Consider the following 18,220-nt stretch of genomic DNA (forward strand, 5'->3'; position numbering starts at 1 on the left):
AACATCAGACGCAGTTTCTTTCCCCAAAAGCTGGAGACTCACTTGAAGCTTGGATGTGGTGTCATTTGACAGGTCAAAATGTTTTGAGAGCCTTGGCCGATTCTCTTTCCCCTCTTAATTTCAGAAGTGACCATTTGAAGGTATCCATAACTCTCTGCTTGGCTGTTAGACTGTGGATGATATGGGAAGTGAGAGGATAATTTCACTGTTCTTGGCAGAATGCAGCAAACTGCTGTGTACACCGGATGCCCTTCAAGACCCGAAGATGGGTAACAGTGGCTTGTGATCAGTAAGGAGAATGAAGCATCTGCCATACAGCATCTTGTGGAATTTCTTCGCGGCAAAGGTGATTCCCAAGGGTTCCTCCTCGATTTGTTCATAGTTCCTTTCTGCTGCAGTCAGTAATTTGGCTGCATGCATGGCAACGTTTTTGGAACCATCAGCAAAGTCGTGTGATATTACAGAGCTTACCCCATAGTTGGATACATCCATTGCAATGACAATTGACACCTCCGGATTGAATTGAATCAGAGAAGATTGGATGACAATCTTCACCTGATTAAAAGCCTTTGGCATTGTTTAGACCATTTCCACATGGCACCATTGTTGAGCAGGGCATTGAGCGGCTCCATTAGCCGGTACCCAAAAATTATCATAAGGTGCTGATATCTAATGATGGCGGCATCTTTCAGATAGCAGCAATGTTTTCAGGATCTGGGTGATCATGATGCTCATCTATAATGAACCTGAGATATATAATGGAAGACATCAAGGAGGCTGCAATTCTCTGCACGAAGTCACAAGTGCAAAATCTTGTAATTTGTTTTAAATGTGGTCCTGGCGTTGGCACAGTTCTGTCTGATCCATACCCATCACAATGATATCACCGAGGTAAGTGGTTGGAGAATTAAAAGAGATGCCTTTATGCCGAAAGACAGGCAGAGAGAGCAAAACAACCCTATATGTGATGTTATGGTGAGAAGCTCCTGTGAATTTTCCACCACTTCTATGTGGAAGCAGATTTCAGCCAAGTCTAATTTGCAAAGTAGCAACCACTCAGATTTACCGAAACTGGGTGAGTGGGCAACTACAGGTAGTTAAAGTATACTGTTGTAATGTTGTAAATCACCACCAGCACTGGTGCACCACAACACTGTGTGCTTAGCCCCCTGCTCCACTCACTTTGTACCTGTGACTGTATGGCTAAGTAGAGCACAAATGCTATATTTAAGTTTACAGATGACACCACTGTTGCTGGCTGAATCAGAGGTGGTGACGAATTGGAAGATAGGAGGGAGACCAAAAATCTGGCTGAATGGTACCTCAACAACAACCTCTCATTCAATGTCAGCAAAACTAAAACCCTGATTATTGACAACAGGAGAGAGAAGCCAGAGGTCCATAAGCCAGTCCTCATTAGGGGACCTGAAGTGGAGAGGTCAGTAACCTTCAATTCCTTGGTGTTACCATATTAAAGCATCTATTCTGGGACCAGCATTTAAGTGCCATCACAAATAAGGCATGACACCACCTCTGCTTTCTTAGAAGTTTGCGTAGATTTGGCATGTCCAGACAAACGTCTATAGATGCACAATAGAGAATATCCTAACTGGTTGTATGGTGGCCTGGTATGGAAACACCAGTGACCAGGAATGGAAAAGCATACAGAAAGTGGTGGATAAAGTCCAGCCCATCACAGTGTAGGAGAATACAGCGGTGGGCTAAGACCACATCCTTGAGGTGCACTGGTGTTGATCATCAGTGAAGAGGAAATATTATTTCCAATCACCCTGACTGTGATCTCCCAATAAGGAACTTGAGGATCCATTTGTAGAGGAAGATACAGAAGCCCAGGTTTAGAAGCTTGGCCATTAGTTCTGAAGGAATGATTGTATTGAACACAAAGTGGTAATTGATAAACAGCAGCATGGTATGTGTTTTGCTGTTGTCAAGAGACAGAGCGAAGAGCAAGTGAGGTTCTGTCCCCTGTGGGCGTGTTGTGGCGGTAGGGAACTTGCAGCAGGTCGACGTCCTTTTACGGCAGGATGTAATTGGTGTTCCACAGTGGTCAGTATTGGGATTGCTTCTTTTCAAGTTATATGTCAGTAATTTAGATGACAGAATTGACTACTTTGTGGCCAAGTTTGCAGCCAATACAAAGATAGGTGAAGGGGCAAGTAGTGTTGAGGAAGCAGGAAGTCTGCAGAAGGACTTTGATAATTGGGAGAATGGGCAAAGAAGTGGCCGATGGAGTAGAGTGTAGGAGAGTGTATGGTCATGCACTTTGGTAGAAGGAATAAAAGATATTGACTATTTCCTAAATGAGGAGCAGATTCAGAAATCAGAGGTGCAAAGTGACTTTGGAATCCTTGTACACAATTTCCTAAAGGTTAACTTGTCGGTTGAGTTGGTGGTAAGAAAATCAAATACAATATTAGCAACACACACAAAATGCTGGTGGAATGCAGCAGGCCAGGCAGCATCTAGAGGAAGAAGTACAGTCGACGTTTTGGGCCGAGACCCTTCATCAGGACTAACTGAAAGAAGAGATTTGAAAGTGGGAGGGGGAGGGGGAGGGGGAAATCCAAAATAATAGGAGAAGACCAGAGGGGGTGGGGTGAAGCTAAGAGCCGGAAAGTTGATTGGCAAAAGGGATACAGAGCTGGAGAAGGGGGAGGATCATGGGACGGGAGGCCTAGGGAGAAAGAAAGGGGAAGGGGAGCACCAGAGGGAGATGGAGAACAGGCAAGGAGTGATTGTGAGAGGGACAGAGAGAGGAAAAAAAGGGGGAAAATAATAAATAAATAAGGGATGGGTTAAGAAGGGGAGAAGGGGCATTAATATTAATATTAGCATTCATTTTGAGAGGACTAGAATATAAAAGCAAAGATGTTATGCTGAGGCTTTATAAGGATTTGATCATACCTCACTTAGAGAATTATGAACGTTTGGGTCCTTACCTAAATTGGATGTGCTGGCATCGGAGATGGTTCATGAGAATGATCCCAAAAATGAGAGGGTTAGCATATGAGGAGCTTTTGATTAATTTGGGCCTGTACTTGCTGGAGTTTAGAAGAATGAAGGGAGATCTCATTGAAACCTATTTAATATTAAAAGGCTTCAACAGACATGAAGACGATGTTTCCTATTGTGAGGGAGCCTAGGACCAGAGCCTTGGTATACAAGGATGTTCTTTGAGAACTGAAATGAAGAGGAATTTCCTTAGCCAGAGAATGGTGTATCTGTGGAATTCATTGCCACAGATGGCTGTGGAGGCCAAGTCATTTGGTATATTTAAAGAAGAATTTGATTAATAAGAGCATAAAAGGATATGGAGAGAAACCACAAGACTGGGCTTCAGAAGAATAATAAATCAGCTACGGTGAAATAGCAGAGCAGACTCGATGGGCCAAATGGCCTAATTTGGCTCTGACGTCTTCTGGTCTTAATTCTTGAGGCAAGTCATTACAGTGTTTGTTTCTTTCACATGTGGCATTTTTTGTGAGAAGATGGATTTCCTCATAAACACCTTTTTCTGTCTAAGTGATTGAATGTTTTCAAATAAAGATTATTTGTCACAAGGTGAAGCTGAACCTAGAGGTGTAGAAGATGATGAGAGGTATTTATCGTGTGGATAGACAGAGGTTTTTTCCCAGGGCTGAAATGGTTAACATGAGGGGCATTATTTTAAGGTTCTTGGAAGTAGGTACAGAGGGGATGTCAGGATTAAGTTTTTCACACAGAGTGGTGGGTGCATGGAATGCACTGCCAGCGACGGAAGTGGATACAATAGGTCTTTTAAGAGACTCTTAGATAGGTGCAGTATATGGAACTTAGAAAAATAGAGTGCTATGCCGTCTGGTAATTCTGGGCAGTTTCTGGAGTAGGTTACATGCTCAGCACAATATGATGGAGCCGAAGGGCCTGTAATGTGAACCACAAAGTGCGTAGTGGCTTCAGACACAATTGCCTGATGTTCTGGAAATCGAAATCAGTTCAGTAGGCACAATAGGCAGTTTTTCATGCTGTTCCTTTCTCATCCTTCGATGCAATTCAACACTCCTGGCTTGTGAGAAAGAATAAGGACGGAGGCAGAACGTGGGGAGTAGTGTTAAGACCTTCATTTCCCCCTGAATCTTATGTCATTTAGTTTGATTGCGTCCCAGCCATTGGCTTTCCTTAGCCCTTTATATTTATATTAAACCGGCAGATTTATTAAACCCTGTCGCAACAATTGCTGGGGAGCAAGAATTCCCCCATGACTGTGTTGTGCAGCGGTGGTCCTCACAGTAGTTCTGAACTGCTTTCTACTAAATTTTACAGTTATTTCATTTTTTAGGTGAACTCAACTCACAAAGGGAATGGTTTCCCTCTGAAAGTCTGTAGAAACTCTCACCACTTTAAAATAATTTAAAAGTTTGATTCACTAAACATCACACATTGACTCTCTCCTTTGAAATAAACCTAAAAAAAATAAACACAATGCTCTACCTAATTTCTCGGCCATTCCCGGAAAGCTGGACGAAGTGGTGAGGGAACCGCGCCGCGCACGCTGGGACGCTGGGACGCTGCGGCGGCGCGGAGCCGTCCATGACGTCAGGCGCAGCGGCGCGAGGTGGGAGGCGGGGCTGCCCTGGGGCTGACGCGGCGCGCGCGTCGTGGGCGTGGTGATGTTGTGACGTCGCGCTGTGGGAACGCAGGTTCATGGGGCGGAGCCGTGTGGTCGTGGCCGCGCCGGATGAATCCGAAGGAACGGTTTTCAGGGGAAAAAATGGGAGCTCGCTTGTTGAGATAACCTCTCCTTTTCTCGTGTAATATACAGTAACATAATGTGACGAGGCTTGTCCGCTGCGGGATCCCGAGGTGAGGCCTGCAGTGCGAGGCTTGAAGTTGACTGTGAGGAAGTGTCGGGCCCGCGACTCGGCCTTTGCTGGAATAGGACTGTGGTGTGAGTGAATGCGGCCTAATGTTGCCTCCGTTTGTATTTTAGTGTAGTGCTCCTGCCCATCTGGTTGTCAGTTTAATTTCTGAGGCCTAGTTCTGTCTTCCAACCCTACCTATCGGAGCTAACGAGCCGGCGGGCGAGAGCAGCGCCCTTCCGCCTCTCTGTTCATTTACCTATCAAATGGCAAGAGTTTGGAGGCTGGTTAAGGTCAACAACCCGTGATCAAATTCGATCTGGGAGCTCTGACCTAGCTGCTTACCGTGCACCAGTTTTACCTATATCCAACCCTCTTTTTATATACCCTGTCGTCCATTCTTTCTCCGGTTTTGTTCATAATACCTCGTTGTCCCAAGTATTGTTTATCTAAAGAGTCCTCCATTCAGCTGTCAGCCAAGGTTTTTAATGTTTAATATCTTAAACCTTCCATTTAATATGTGGTAATATCTGAGTGTTTTAAGTTAAAGCTCAGATAACAAATCCCTACAGAATTGCTTTCTAGTTTAGAAGAGAACGTTTGTATGTAACCTTGAAATTGAGTTTATTTCAACGTGTTATTTATCTATCTTTTACGTGCCTTCTAAATCAAACATCCATTTAAAATAACTGAAAGACTTTTATTCTCTGGTTCCATTAAAATTTTCAGAATAATAAACTGAGCAAAGTTTGAGCCTAATCAAGAGACAACGAAAGAAATGGGGTAAATGTTCCTCGGCACAAATGATCGATGATGACCATTAAACATTTTGTGTGGGGACAGTTGCAACTTCGTCTGCTATTATTGCGATCTCATTTCATTTTATGATTTCTTTTGAAGTTTTATCTTTTTGAATGACATGGTCTTGGCTTATGCAGAGCAAATATACATGAGTTCCTGATTCAGTCAATTTACTCTGAAAACTATGGACATCATAGAGATGGAAGTCAAATAAGCTGCAGCTGCTGAAATCTGAAATATAAACAGAAAATGCTGGGCGTATTTAGCACATCACTGGCATCTGTAGAAAGGAACAGTTAATATTTCAGACACATAGTCTTTCAACAGATTGTTTATTCCTGAGAAGCTTTCTTGTGAATTCTATTTCACTTTCTGCTTGGCATAAGTATTTCCAGCATTTTTTTTATCGTAGAGACAGGATTGGTAACTTGTAATGTCCTGCGACCGTATACACTTTGTGTATAATTTCATGAATATGGCACAATGCGTATGGTAAATTAGGTGCAGAAATAATCCAAATTTTTGTGTTTTCAGCGAAAAACTAAATGGAGGATTTGAAAATTCTGATAGTTACTTTTTCCACAATGTTTCCTTTGCTTTGTAACACAAACAGTGCAACTTTCCACTTGATTCTTCTACGCTGGCTTCTAATTTAGTGCAAACTGTATGTTGTACCAGAACGTATTTTATTGTGTTTAGAATTGTGGAAGTTCTTGTGCACCTTTAGTTTGATTTTAGTAAAGAATTTGGTTATTGGGATTTGAATAGGCTTTGGTTATTATGGAGAAATTTTGGCAAAATTCCAAGTATCTGTGCCGAATATGTGGAGAGGGATGTGGAAAAGTGCTGTTTTATAAACTTCATTTCTATCTCTGGCCTGTTTGCAGTTTAAGTAAAAACCAAGTTACATACTTCTTACTAATTTACTGGTGGATAAATGGTTGACAGGGTGTGCTATTTATAATGGCACACCTGCGAATTTCCACATTTGTCATGTGGCCACTTTGCCTTTGGTTGAAATGAAAGTAATGATTTCTGAGTGAGGGGTTAGTTGGCTGCATGGTGATGAAATGAAGTGGAAATAATTCTACCAGCAATTATTGAAGGAACTCTTGCATTGGATTCTCCTGTAATTTGCACCCCAGTAAATTGACCTTGCAATCCAACTTAAGCAAATTATTTTTTCATAATTATGTGGCTGTTTGATTACAAGATTTTTTCCATATTGAAATTTGAAAAATCTTTGCCGGAATAAAATTTTCCTTGTTTGTTGGAATTGAAGTACTTCATGCGCATTTCACAGTTGCACATCTGAGAGGTTTGTTTTTCAAGTGATAGTTTAGAACATTCTGAATATTGTCTTTGGTCTGATATCAAACCGGAGAAGCTGTATTCAGTAGTTTTTCCTCGATGCTGTTAGCTTAAGTAGTGCTCTGCCCCTGAATGTAACCATGTTTGTTTTGCCCCATCAGCGAGAACGATAACTCCTTTGAATGCCAAGTCATTTGAGTCTTATTTGGTTTAAGACTTCATTCAGTTTGTCACTTGGTATCTTGACGTTGAAGGAATGTCTTTGCCAAATTAAATTCTTGAAGTGAATAGGGAAAATAATGGACAGCAGACTAAGGGGAAATCCTTTAGAAGTGAAGTGGAAAGCTTGATGTAGGGAAAGTTGAGTACTAAGGTGAGAAGTTTCAGAGAGGAATTTCAAGATACCAAGTTCTGGAAGTACTTAAACTGGAAAGCTTTGAATCTGTCTTTTGTCAAATGCCACATTGCCTTGGGGTGGGGGGGGGGATGGGGGGAGAGCTCTCGAATAGCAGCCAGTAATGAAGGTATGGTGTGGAGGACAAATTCATGGACCGTATGAGATCAGTGTGCTGGGAACTCATTGACTAGGCAGGCAATTTGAGATGTAATACTGTGTAATGAAAAGACGATAGAGAATCTTTTTGGATGAGAGACGATAATGGGAAAGTTCTATGTAAATACTAAAGTTACTTATCTTGGTTTCAGATCTGAATAAAGCAAACTTAGAATGGTGTAAATTAGGAAACAACTTAAAAGTTAAGGCAGTTATCAAAAAGTAGATAACTTGAAAGAACTAATATGGTTTTAAACCACAACCTCTGGTGTGCTCGCCATTTCATGCTACTTGGCCTATTGTATTTGTTGGCTCTATACCAAGCAATTCTTTAATTCAACCAAATAGTCCCTTTCTCTATAGTCTTGCAAGTACTTCTTCAGCACATTTAACCCTTTTGAAGATCGTGATAAAACACTTCCACAATACCTACAAGCAGTGAGTGCATTCCAATTTCCTATCATTGCTCGATACAATACTTTGCCTTGTGTCACTTTTTCCCTTTATTTTAATACAATCCCATCTTCTTGATCCATCATCAAATGGAACAGCCTTTCACTATTCCCACAGTACATTTGACTTTTCATTTTGTGTATCAAAATTCCATTAATCTTTTCTCATCTATCCTATTAACTAGTTACTCCAGTGTTTTCATTCTTCCTCTAACAAGCCAACAAGAGTTGAACATCATACTGAGGCCAGACCAGTAGTCGACAAAGGTTGGGAATAATTCCCCTCTCTTTTTCTATATTGACAAAGCTGAGCATTTCATATGTTTTATTGACTACTTTGTCAACCTGTAGTCACCTGATGATTTGCATACCAAAACCCCCAGGTCCTTCTGCTCTTGCACCCCTTCTAGGATAGTATTATTGGTCCAGATTGTATCTACCTGTTCCACTGTCTTCATGTCCTTTTGCAATTTATCATTATCCTTTTTGTATTTCTCAATACTGTCAGTTTTTGTTACCTGCATGTTTAGAAATTGTTGTTTATAGCCACAACTTTAGTCTATTATATAGATCCAAACTGCAAATGGTTCTAACATTAATCCCAATCCTCCAGTCCAAGAAGGCAGAGAACCCTTTGTCTTATCCAACTTTCCCTGCCATTAGTATTTCATTTAATGTTATGTACTTAAAGTTCACTAAACTTGTTATTTGATAACTTATCAATTTTATTAAATCCATTTATGTTCTATCGTCTGTGTAACCTTATCAGAAATTTCTCTCATTAATTGAATGTAACTTGTCCATACAGGGTTGAGCCAGCTTGCTTTAATCAATTTGCCTTCAGGAGATTATCAGTCATGTTCCAAACCCAAAAATTTGTTCATTCTGTAGTAAACAGATAGCAATTTATTGGCTTACCCTTGCTCTCTTTTCTGAATTAGGGAATAACATTTGTAACTCTCCACTCCTCTGGCTTCACACCCCCTATCTAAAGAATATGGTCGATGATCCTGGGATTTCCATCTGTATTTCCCTCAATTTCAGAATAGGCATCCCTTTTATTTCTGATTTATCTATTTTGTGTTCATTCAATCTTTCTATTAGTTTTGCGCTATCAATTTTTAATGTCTTCAGAGTCTCAGTTATCCCCTTTTACCATTGTGTAGAACTCCTTAACTGTGACCCTATTTTTGATGTGTTCTTTTGCATCCAGCGAAAACTTTAAGTTTTATTTATGTTGAGAGCTGATGTTTTCTGGCTCTCTCTTTGTCTTCTATTTAATTTTCACTTTCCCTTTGATACCTTTGTAATCAGCTTGATTCTTCTGGGTTGACCAACCTTGCATATGAGCATAAGAGATACTGCAGATGCTGGAAATCTTGAGTAAATCACACAAGATGTTGGAGGAACTCAACAGGTCCAGCAGCATCTATGGAAGAGAATATAAATTCCACATATTGGGCCAACACTCATTTATGATGTACCGTGCTGAAATGTCCAAGATATATTTTCATAAATAAATAGTTGTGATTGATGATAAAGATATGGGCTTAATTTGCCACTAATTATTAATTTTAATCACTGATTTATAATCAAATTTATGTCAACATTATTAAATGCCCAATATTTGCTGCAACTTGTTGAGTTTGAATGTATTGAAAATAGGCATAAATTACTTGGTCTGTTTGAATGTAGCCATACCAATCAGCTGTGTGACTAAGTCAAATTCTTTTGCAAACTTTTCCTTGTTTCAAAGATCATAAATCCTGTTGAAACCTGACTTCAAAATGTGGTGCTGTTTCAGTTCAAATGACCAGAAATGTCAATATTTTTGTTAAAATGCTTAAAACGTATTTCAGGTGATTCCACTTTAATCTAGATTCTTGCAATAGGGTTTGCAGAAATCAACAACTTTGAAAGTAATGTGCCTTTTTGTGTGATGTCAATTATTACACATTTGTAATTGGCTTGTGCTCTGTAACTCAAGTATTCAGTGATTGTTTTCTGAGAAAGCTTGTGGTTCGTATCTGTATTCATTGGTTCATGATATAATTTTACATAGACCAAGCATTTTGTTTGTGAAGCGCAAAGCCAACAAGGAGTTTAAACCAGCTTCAGATGTGCAACTACTTCAAACTTGAAATGACAGGCCTTTTGTACGATATTGTTTGCTACCTATTTGTCCAAATATTGTTAGCTGTGTTTTCTGTTTCCTCAGACCCATGATCTGATATGCTCAATCTAAAAGCATTGCTTCCCCACTTTACTCAAATGCTCATCAATCAATTACTTTAGAATAGATTTCTTGGCTCTGGTGTGGTTTGTAAACATAACCGGTGCTTTGCTACTCAAAATGAAGTACTCAAACCTTTAAGTTGCAGGTTAACTGAGGCTTGCATTTAGTTGCTGGAAGGCATATTGATTCCAGTAGCAGAGCCCAGGTTGGTTGGCATTGCCCCTCTGATCTTGTGTTCGGGTCAAACCTGATATCAGTTCAAACATTTCCATTAATAGGGCTGGGGATTCTCAGCCTGTAGAGCAGAAAAAAAATTAATTGTCCACAATTTTATCTCAGTTTTGAGTTTTTATTCATTTGTGTTTTAACCTTTTAAATTTTAAGTGTATTCTGTTAGAGATGTGGACTTTGGGAGGTAATTTATATTGGATGTAGGATGAACAAACAGAAATGATAATGTCCTGGGTGCACTGAAAGGTAGCAGACATGGTAATAAAAGGTAGGTGAGGTGGTAAAGAAGGCATAAGGAATGTTGATCCCAATTAACCAGGGTATACTGTACAAGAATATGGAGGACTTGGTACAATTTTATTAAAATATAGTTAACTAAGCAACAGCTTAAGTATTATGTGTATTTCTGGTCACATCACAATGATTGCACTAGGGATGATGTAGAGGAGATTTACCAAGATGCTTGGAATGGAACATTTCAGCTTGTTATGAGGAGAATCCAGGTGAGGTTTTTCCTGAGGTGGCAGCTCGGGAGGGAACCTGATAGAACTTCAGGATAGTAAGGAACTTTGTCCCATCATGGGATGTCTGGCACTAGACAGCATAGCTTTAAAGATGAGTATGAGGGGTATAGGAATCTGAAAAAAATCACTGTGAATGGTTGTAGTCTAGAATGCATCTCTTTAGAATTTGTTGGAGGTCAGTCCTCAAAACATTTAAATTATGCCTAGGTGAGCGCTGGAATCAGAACATAGAACAGTACGGTCTTTTTGGCTGTCAATGCTGTGCAGATATTTAATTGAGCCTTGCCCACCCCCATTGCCCTTCATTTTTCTATAATTCACGTGCTGATCTAAGAACTTTTAAATGTCTCTAGTATATCTGGCAGGGCATTCCACACATCCACCACTCGGTGAAAAAAATAACTTGCCTCTGACATCCCACTCCCCTATAATTTCTTCCAATATCATACTAGCTTTGTGTATAGTTTTTTGTATATTCACTTTGTACTTTTAATTTTACTGTAATGCCTGAAGAAAATGATAATAAATTTTACTTTGAACTTGAATTTTTGAACATTTGGACAGGTACTCAGATAGAAAAAAGTAATGGAGAATTATGTTCTGGTCCCAGAGGTTGGTGGGGTGATAGGAGAGGATAAGAGGAACCCTAACCCTGGTAGGATGGCAGGAAGATGGGGTGAGGGCAGATGTGTGTAAAATAGAAGAGATGCAGGTAAAGACAATGTTAATGGTGAAAGAAGGGAAGCTCCTTTCTTTGAAAGAGGAGGATATCTCCTTAGTTCTAAAATGCATAGCTTTGTCCACCAGAAAAAGCAGGATCTCCCAGTGGCCAACTATATTAATTCTACTTCCCATAATCATTCTAACATGTCAGTCCAAGGCCGCTTCTACTGCCACGATGCCACACTGAGGTTGGAGGAGCAACACCTTGTATCCTGTCAGGGTAGCTTCCAACCTGATGGCATGATCATCGATTTCTCGAACCTCTGGCATTGGCACCCCCCACCATGTCACCATTCCCCATTCCCATTTCCCTCTCTCACCTTATTTCCTTACCTGCCCATTGCCTCGCTCTGGTGCTCCTCCCCCTTCTCTTTCTTCCATGGCCTTCCATCCTCTACTTTCAGATTTCCGCTTCTCTAGCTCTCTTTCACCATTCAACTTCCCAGCTCTTTACTTTGCCAACCCCCAGTTTCATCTATCACCTACTACCTTGTAGTTCTTCCTCCCCTCCCCTCCCCCCACCTGCCCTCTCATCTTTTTTCTCCCGTCCTCATGAAGGACCACAGCCTGAAATGTCGACTGTTTACTCTTTTCCATAGATGCTGCCTGGCCTGCTGAGTTCCAGCAGCATTTTGTGTGTGGCACCTGAGTCCTTGCTGTTATTTCTTCGCCTTGTACTGCTTCACTGCACTGTTGTAATGAATTGATCTGTATGAATGGTATGCATGGAAGTTTTTCACTGTACCTTGGTACATCTGACAATAATAAACCAGTTTACCACTTTGAAGCCTAGATATGTTGAATACTTACTGAGTATAATGTTTTATACTTTGAGAGTATGCGGACAGTGGGAGAATCATCCCTCTTGTGCTTCTTGATCTTGTCACTTAAGATTCAATGTCACGCAACCCTGTCAGTTTGATCTGGCCCACACCTTCATTAACCAGGTCCAACACTTGCCTTTATTGGATCTTGCTCCTCCTTACACATCAGGTTTGTGGGGGTCTCTACATGGCCCAATGGCTCTCCACACAGCTTTAGACCACCTGGACAACATAAACACCTACGTCAGGATACTGTTCATCAACTGTTGCTCAGCATTTAATACCATCATTCCCACAATCCTGATTGAGCAGTTGCAGAACCTGGGCCTCTGTACCTCCCTCTGCGGTTGATCCTGGATTTCTTAAGCGGAAGACCACAATCTGTGCAGATTGGTGATAACATAGCCTCCTCGCTGATGATCAACACTGGCGCACAATCAGGGGTGTGTGCTTAGCCCACTGCTCTTCTCTGTATAAATATGACTGTGTGGCTAGATATAGGTGAAATACCAACTATAAATTTGCTGACGATACAACCATTGTTGGTAGAATCTCAGGTGGTGTCAAGAGAGCGTACAGGAGTGAGATATGCCAACTAGTGTTGTGGTACCGCAGCAATAACCTGGCACTCAAAGTCAGGTATTACTGACTGAGCTGATTGTGGACTTCTGGAAGGGTAAGATGAAAGAAAACATGCCAATCCTTATAGAGGGATCAGAAGTGGAGAGAGTGAGCAGTTTCAAGTTCCTGGGTGTCAAGATCTCTGAGGATCTGACCTGGTCCCAACATAACGATGTAGTTATAAAGAAGACAGGACAGTGACTATACCCTATTAAGAGCTTGAAGAGATTTGGCATGTCAACAAATACACTCAATTTTCTATAGATGTACTTTGGAGAGCATTCTGACAGGCTATGTCGCTGTCTGGTATGGAGGGTTCCACCGCACAAGACCAAAAGAAGCTGCAGAGGGTTGTAAATCTAGTCAGCTCCATCTTGGGTACTAGGCTAAAAAGTACCCAGGACATCTTCAAGGAATGGTATCTCAGAAAGGCAGCGTCAATTGTTAAGGACCTCCAGCACCCAGGGCATGCCTTTTTCTCACTGTTACCATCAGGTACAAGGTACAGAAGCCTGAAGGCACGCACTCAGCGATTCAGGAACAGCTTCTTCTTCTCCTCTGCCATCCGAATCCTAAATGGACATTGAATCTTTGGACACAGTCTCAATTTCTTTTGGATTATGAGGACACTCAGTCCTTGTTTATTGTCAATTAGAAATGCATGCATGTATTAAGAAATGATACAATGTTTCTGCAGAGTGATATCACAAAAAACAGGACAAACCAAAGACTAACACTGACAAAACCACATAATTATAACATATAGTTACAGCAGTGCAGAACAATACCATAATTTGATAAAGAGCAGACCATGGGCACAGTAAAAAAAAAGTCTCAAGTCCCGATCGACTCCGATAGTCCCTGATAGCAGGCAGCAAAAAGGAAGAAACTCTTCCTGCCATAAACTTCCAAGCGGCGACAACTGATGCATTGGAAGCACCCGACCACAGCAGACTCTAAGTCTGTCCGAAAACTTCGAGCCTCCGACCAACCCCTCCGATACAGCCTCCCGAGCGCCTTCGACCTCGTCCCGGCCACCAAAACAAGCAAAGCCGAGGTCTCGGAGGTCTTCTCCTCCGGAGATTCTGGACCACACAGTAGCAGCGGCAGCGAAGCGGGCATTTCAGAAGTTTCTCCAGATGTTCCTCTGTGCTCTCACGTCTGTCTCCATCAAGTCAGGATTGTGCACGGTACCCTACTTGACAAATAACAGATATCATTCACCAGAGAGGCCGCGCATGCTGCGTCACGCTGCCATCTTCTCCCCCCCACCTTTAATATACAATATTTCTGTTTTTGCATGTTTTTAAAAAATCTTTGATTTACTTGTTTATTATTATGATGTTTATTTTATTTATTTGTCTTTTTTCTGTACTGGATTATGTATTGCATTGATCTGCTGCTGCTAAGTGAACAAATTTAACGTCACATGCCGGTGATAATAAACCTGATTCTGACTTGCAACCTCCACCACAGTTAATTGAGAAATTGGAAGAAAGTAACAATTCTGCACTTCAAGAAAAGAAATATAAAACATGCCAAGTTCTTTTATTTGGATATGTAATACCAAAATCAATAATGCACAAGGGTGATAAAACACCTTCATGCTGCATATTGCATCAATAGTTTTTCCATTGCTAATTGCCAGATACTTGTCATGGTCTTATTATTTCTTGATTCAGTTGTTTTAAAATTTTAGCTTTGAAAATGTACTGAGTTTGGTTTAATCTACCTGTTTTTTTCCGCAATAAAGATTTTAGCTTAATAAAAGTGTTTTGGTGTATGAACTGGTTTATAGATGGATCATAATGTTTTTCCATATAACTGAGTTTAGCAAAATTTGCTCAACTAGTCTTGCAAGTATCAAGTTTGCATAATGGAGAACAGTTATTCTGGTATACAGAGGATTCGTTATCTGGGACACAGGACCAGCACATTTTAGCCCGATTAAATGGCTGCCCCAATTAGTTGAAGTGTCATGGAAATAGTTAAAAAGTTTCTTTTATATATAAAAGTAAACTACTGCTTAACTAATTAACAAATTATGTAATACAGAACAAATTTGAAAACAGCTAATTTCACTACAGTACTACAAACTGTTAGTTGCTAATTGTTTTCGACAGAGGAATTCATCCAGTGCATGGCTGCCACGTGTGTTCTTTTGACTGTAAGTGAACAAAATCAGCGCAGACACCTCGTGCAAGTAATGGATTGCCTTCATAGAATGCATCCTCTAAATCTTAATCTTTGTTATAACATGCAAGATAATTGTTGATGGTTTCAAATTCTTCATAGTTTCTAATTCATTTTCACTCCTGGCTGTTTCTGGCATCTCCAGGTCTCCATGCTTAAAGCCACAATGAGCAAAATAATTCTGAATTGTCTTGCTGCTTATTTCTCACCAACAATCCATGACAAAACTCAACTGCTTTTTGAATATAAACATAAGCAACTGATACTTTTTTTTTACAAACTGTTAGTTCTAAGCACGGTATAGTGTCTGATGGCCAAATGAGTTCACAAACAGACTCTAATTAGAAACTCTTTGGCAACAGTCCCCTGTCCCAATGAAGTGGCATAGTATCATAAGAAATGGGAGCAGGGGTAGGCCATCTGGCCCGTCAACCCTGCACCGCCATTCACTGAGATTATGGCTGATCTGACCATTGGGCAGAATTCCACAGATTCACCATACCTTGGGAAAAGCAGTTCATCCTTATCTCCATCCTAAATATATTCCCCTGAATCTTGAGGCTAAGTCCCCAAGTTCTAGTCTCACCTACTAGTGGAAACAAATTTCCTGCCTCTATCTTTTCATAATTTTATGTTTCTATAAGATCTCCACTCATTCTTCTGAATTCCAATGAGTACAGTTGTATGTGACTCAATCTTAACTCATAACCTAACCCCATCATCTCTGGAATCAATCTGGTGAACCTCCTCTGCACTGCCTCGAAAGCCAGCATATCCCTCCTCCAGTAAGGAGACCAGAACCACACGCAGTATTCCAGATACGGCCTCACCGGTACTCTATACAGTTGCAGCATAACCTCCCTGCTCTTAAGTTCAATCCCTCTAGCAATGAAGGCCAACATTCCATTATCCTTCTTGATAGCCTGCTGCACTTGCAAACAACTTTTTGTGACTCATGCAAAGCCTTCTGGAAATCCAAGTTAAATAATGTCCATCTGTTCCCCTCTATCCACTATATCCTTAAAGAACTCCAGAAAGTTTGTCAAACAGGACCTGCCTTTCCTGAATCCATGCTATGCCTGCCTGATGGATCCATTTCTTTCCAGATGCCTCACTATTCCTATAATAATAGCTTCAAGTATTTTCCTAGCTACAGATGTTGAACTGACCTACAGTTACCTGCCTTTTGCCTACATCCTTTTTTGAACAGTGGTGTGACATTTGCCTTCTTCCAATCCACCGGGACCTGCCCAGAGTCCAGATAAATTAACACCAAAGCCTCAACTATAACCTATGCCATTTCTTTTAGTACTTTGGGATGCATTCCATTAGGACCAGGGCACTTGTCTAGTTTTAGACCCAAATAAACAGTGAATGCTGGCTATTTTCTTGATTAGTTTTTGTTCTTTAAGAGTTGTCCCAAATAAGCAGCTGCCCTGATTAACCAATGGCTCAATTAACCAGAAACCTGTACGTTAACATTTGGAGAAGTGCTGCCAGGTTGAGTGGCTTAGCATTTGCAAATGCAACATTGTAAGATACTTACAGTAAAACAGACTTGTGACAAAAACTATAAATGATATTCCCCTTGTCTTAAAATCTAAAACAATGCCTGAAAAAATTATGCAGTTTAATATTCCCCTTTCTGAGCTTTAGCCATATAGATGACAACTCATCCAGTTAGTGTTAAATTCAGCTGCCACTGTTTTTGATAGTGAATTCCAAAACCTAGCTTCCTGAATCCTAAAAGATAGTTAATCCTTGTACTAATTGCTTTAAATCAATGTTCCCCTTTTATCAGAGAAATTGGCCCTTGCTGTTCACTTCATTAGGCTTATCAAAGTTGCATGTTGATTAAATTTTCTTTCTGCTCCTTTCCTCTGTTCTGAATGGGATAATTGATAATCGATGTTTTATCAATGAACTCCAGCCTTGCTGATGTCCACAAATCATCTGCCTTCTGGCATATTTTTACCTTCTTACTAGCTCTCTTTATTTTTGGCTTATGCTTCATACAATTTTGTATGACACCTGTGCTCTTAGATTCAATGCTTCACTCAATAAAGCCAAGCATCCCATATGTTATCAAACACTTAACTGCCTATCGTAGTCTGAGACAGTGTGGACAAGCCTTCCAAAATTCCTTCCCAGATCCTTCTCAACATCCTACTGTTTTATTTTCCCTCCCAATTGTTCCTTCTGCCTAATCTCCAATCCTGTGTGTAGTTCTGAGGAAATTTCAAATTGATGTATGTAGTTTTTTTTCCCCAAATATTGGGAGCTGTGCAATGCCATCTACCACAATGAGAAGAGGATTGTATTGTTCAACGAACTTTTTTCTCAACACACTTTATTTCAGTTGTTGCATCTTCGAACAGCTCTTTTCTATTATATATAAATAATAAGAAAATCATCTGGGTAGAGAAAATGAATAAAAGTTGAAAGAAGGGATTGGTTATACTTTCTTTGTCCTTCTGTCTCTCCCAATGCTCTCTGCAACTTAAAACTAACTTTCTCTTGTTTTAGGTCCTGATGAAGGTTTTTAACTTGAAATGTTAACTGTGATTCTCTTTTCACAGATGTGCCAGATTTGCTGAGTGCTTTGAGCAGTTTCTGTTTTTATTTTATGTAACATATTATAGATAGTGGAATTTAACATGCTTTAGAATATATTATCTGTTGAGCAATTGTCCAGTGTTCTATCTGCAGTGTTTTAATTGCTGCCAGTGAACAAAAAAGCTGATCCTTAGGTTTTAATGTACTTGATACTTCATGAAATTTGCTTTGAGGATTTAATTTTGTTTAACCCTACTTCCAGTAATGCTAATGAATATCTTAGACTATAAGATAGGAACAGAATTATTCCATTTGGGCTATGGAATGTACTTAGCC

At 40.3% G+C, this 18,220-nt stretch overlaps 1 protein-coding gene and 1 long non-coding RNA gene across 9 annotated transcripts in view; one reads left to right on the top strand and one right to left on the bottom strand.

Moving 5' to 3' along the window:
- Nucleotides 1-4,563, bottom strand: part of LOC132402971 (uncharacterized) — a 35,585-nt gene extending 31,022 nt beyond the window's left edge. For 5 of the 7 annotated variants that reach the window (XR_009515141.1, XR_009515136.1, XR_009515134.1 and 2 more), the window contains exon 1: nt 4,492-4,556. This is a non-coding gene — a long non-coding RNA (uncharacterized LOC132402971). Of the gene's footprint in view, nt 1-4,491 lie in introns of all 7 variants that reach the window. The other 2 variants (XR_009515135.1, XR_009515137.1) reach the window with 2 other exon arrangements.
- A 117-nt stretch (nt 4,564-4,680) lies between these two features.
- LOC132402972 (aftiphilin-like) overlaps nt 4,681-18,220 on the top strand; it is an 80,927-nt gene continuing 67,387 nt past the window's right edge. The window contains exon 1 of one of the 2 annotated variants that reach the window (XM_059986145.1): nt 4,681-4,948. The gene's annotated coding sequence lies outside the window, so the exon portion shown is untranslated. The remainder of the gene's footprint in view (nt 4,949-18,220) is intronic. The other variant, XM_059986144.1, reaches the window with a different exon arrangement.

The sequence above is a fragment of the Hypanus sabinus genome, chromosome 12, assembly GCF_030144855.1.
Source record: "Hypanus sabinus isolate sHypSab1 chromosome 12, sHypSab1.hap1, whole genome shotgun sequence".
In the NCBI taxonomy this organism is placed as follows: Eukaryota; Metazoa; Chordata; class Chondrichthyes; order Myliobatiformes; family Dasyatidae; genus Hypanus; species Hypanus sabinus.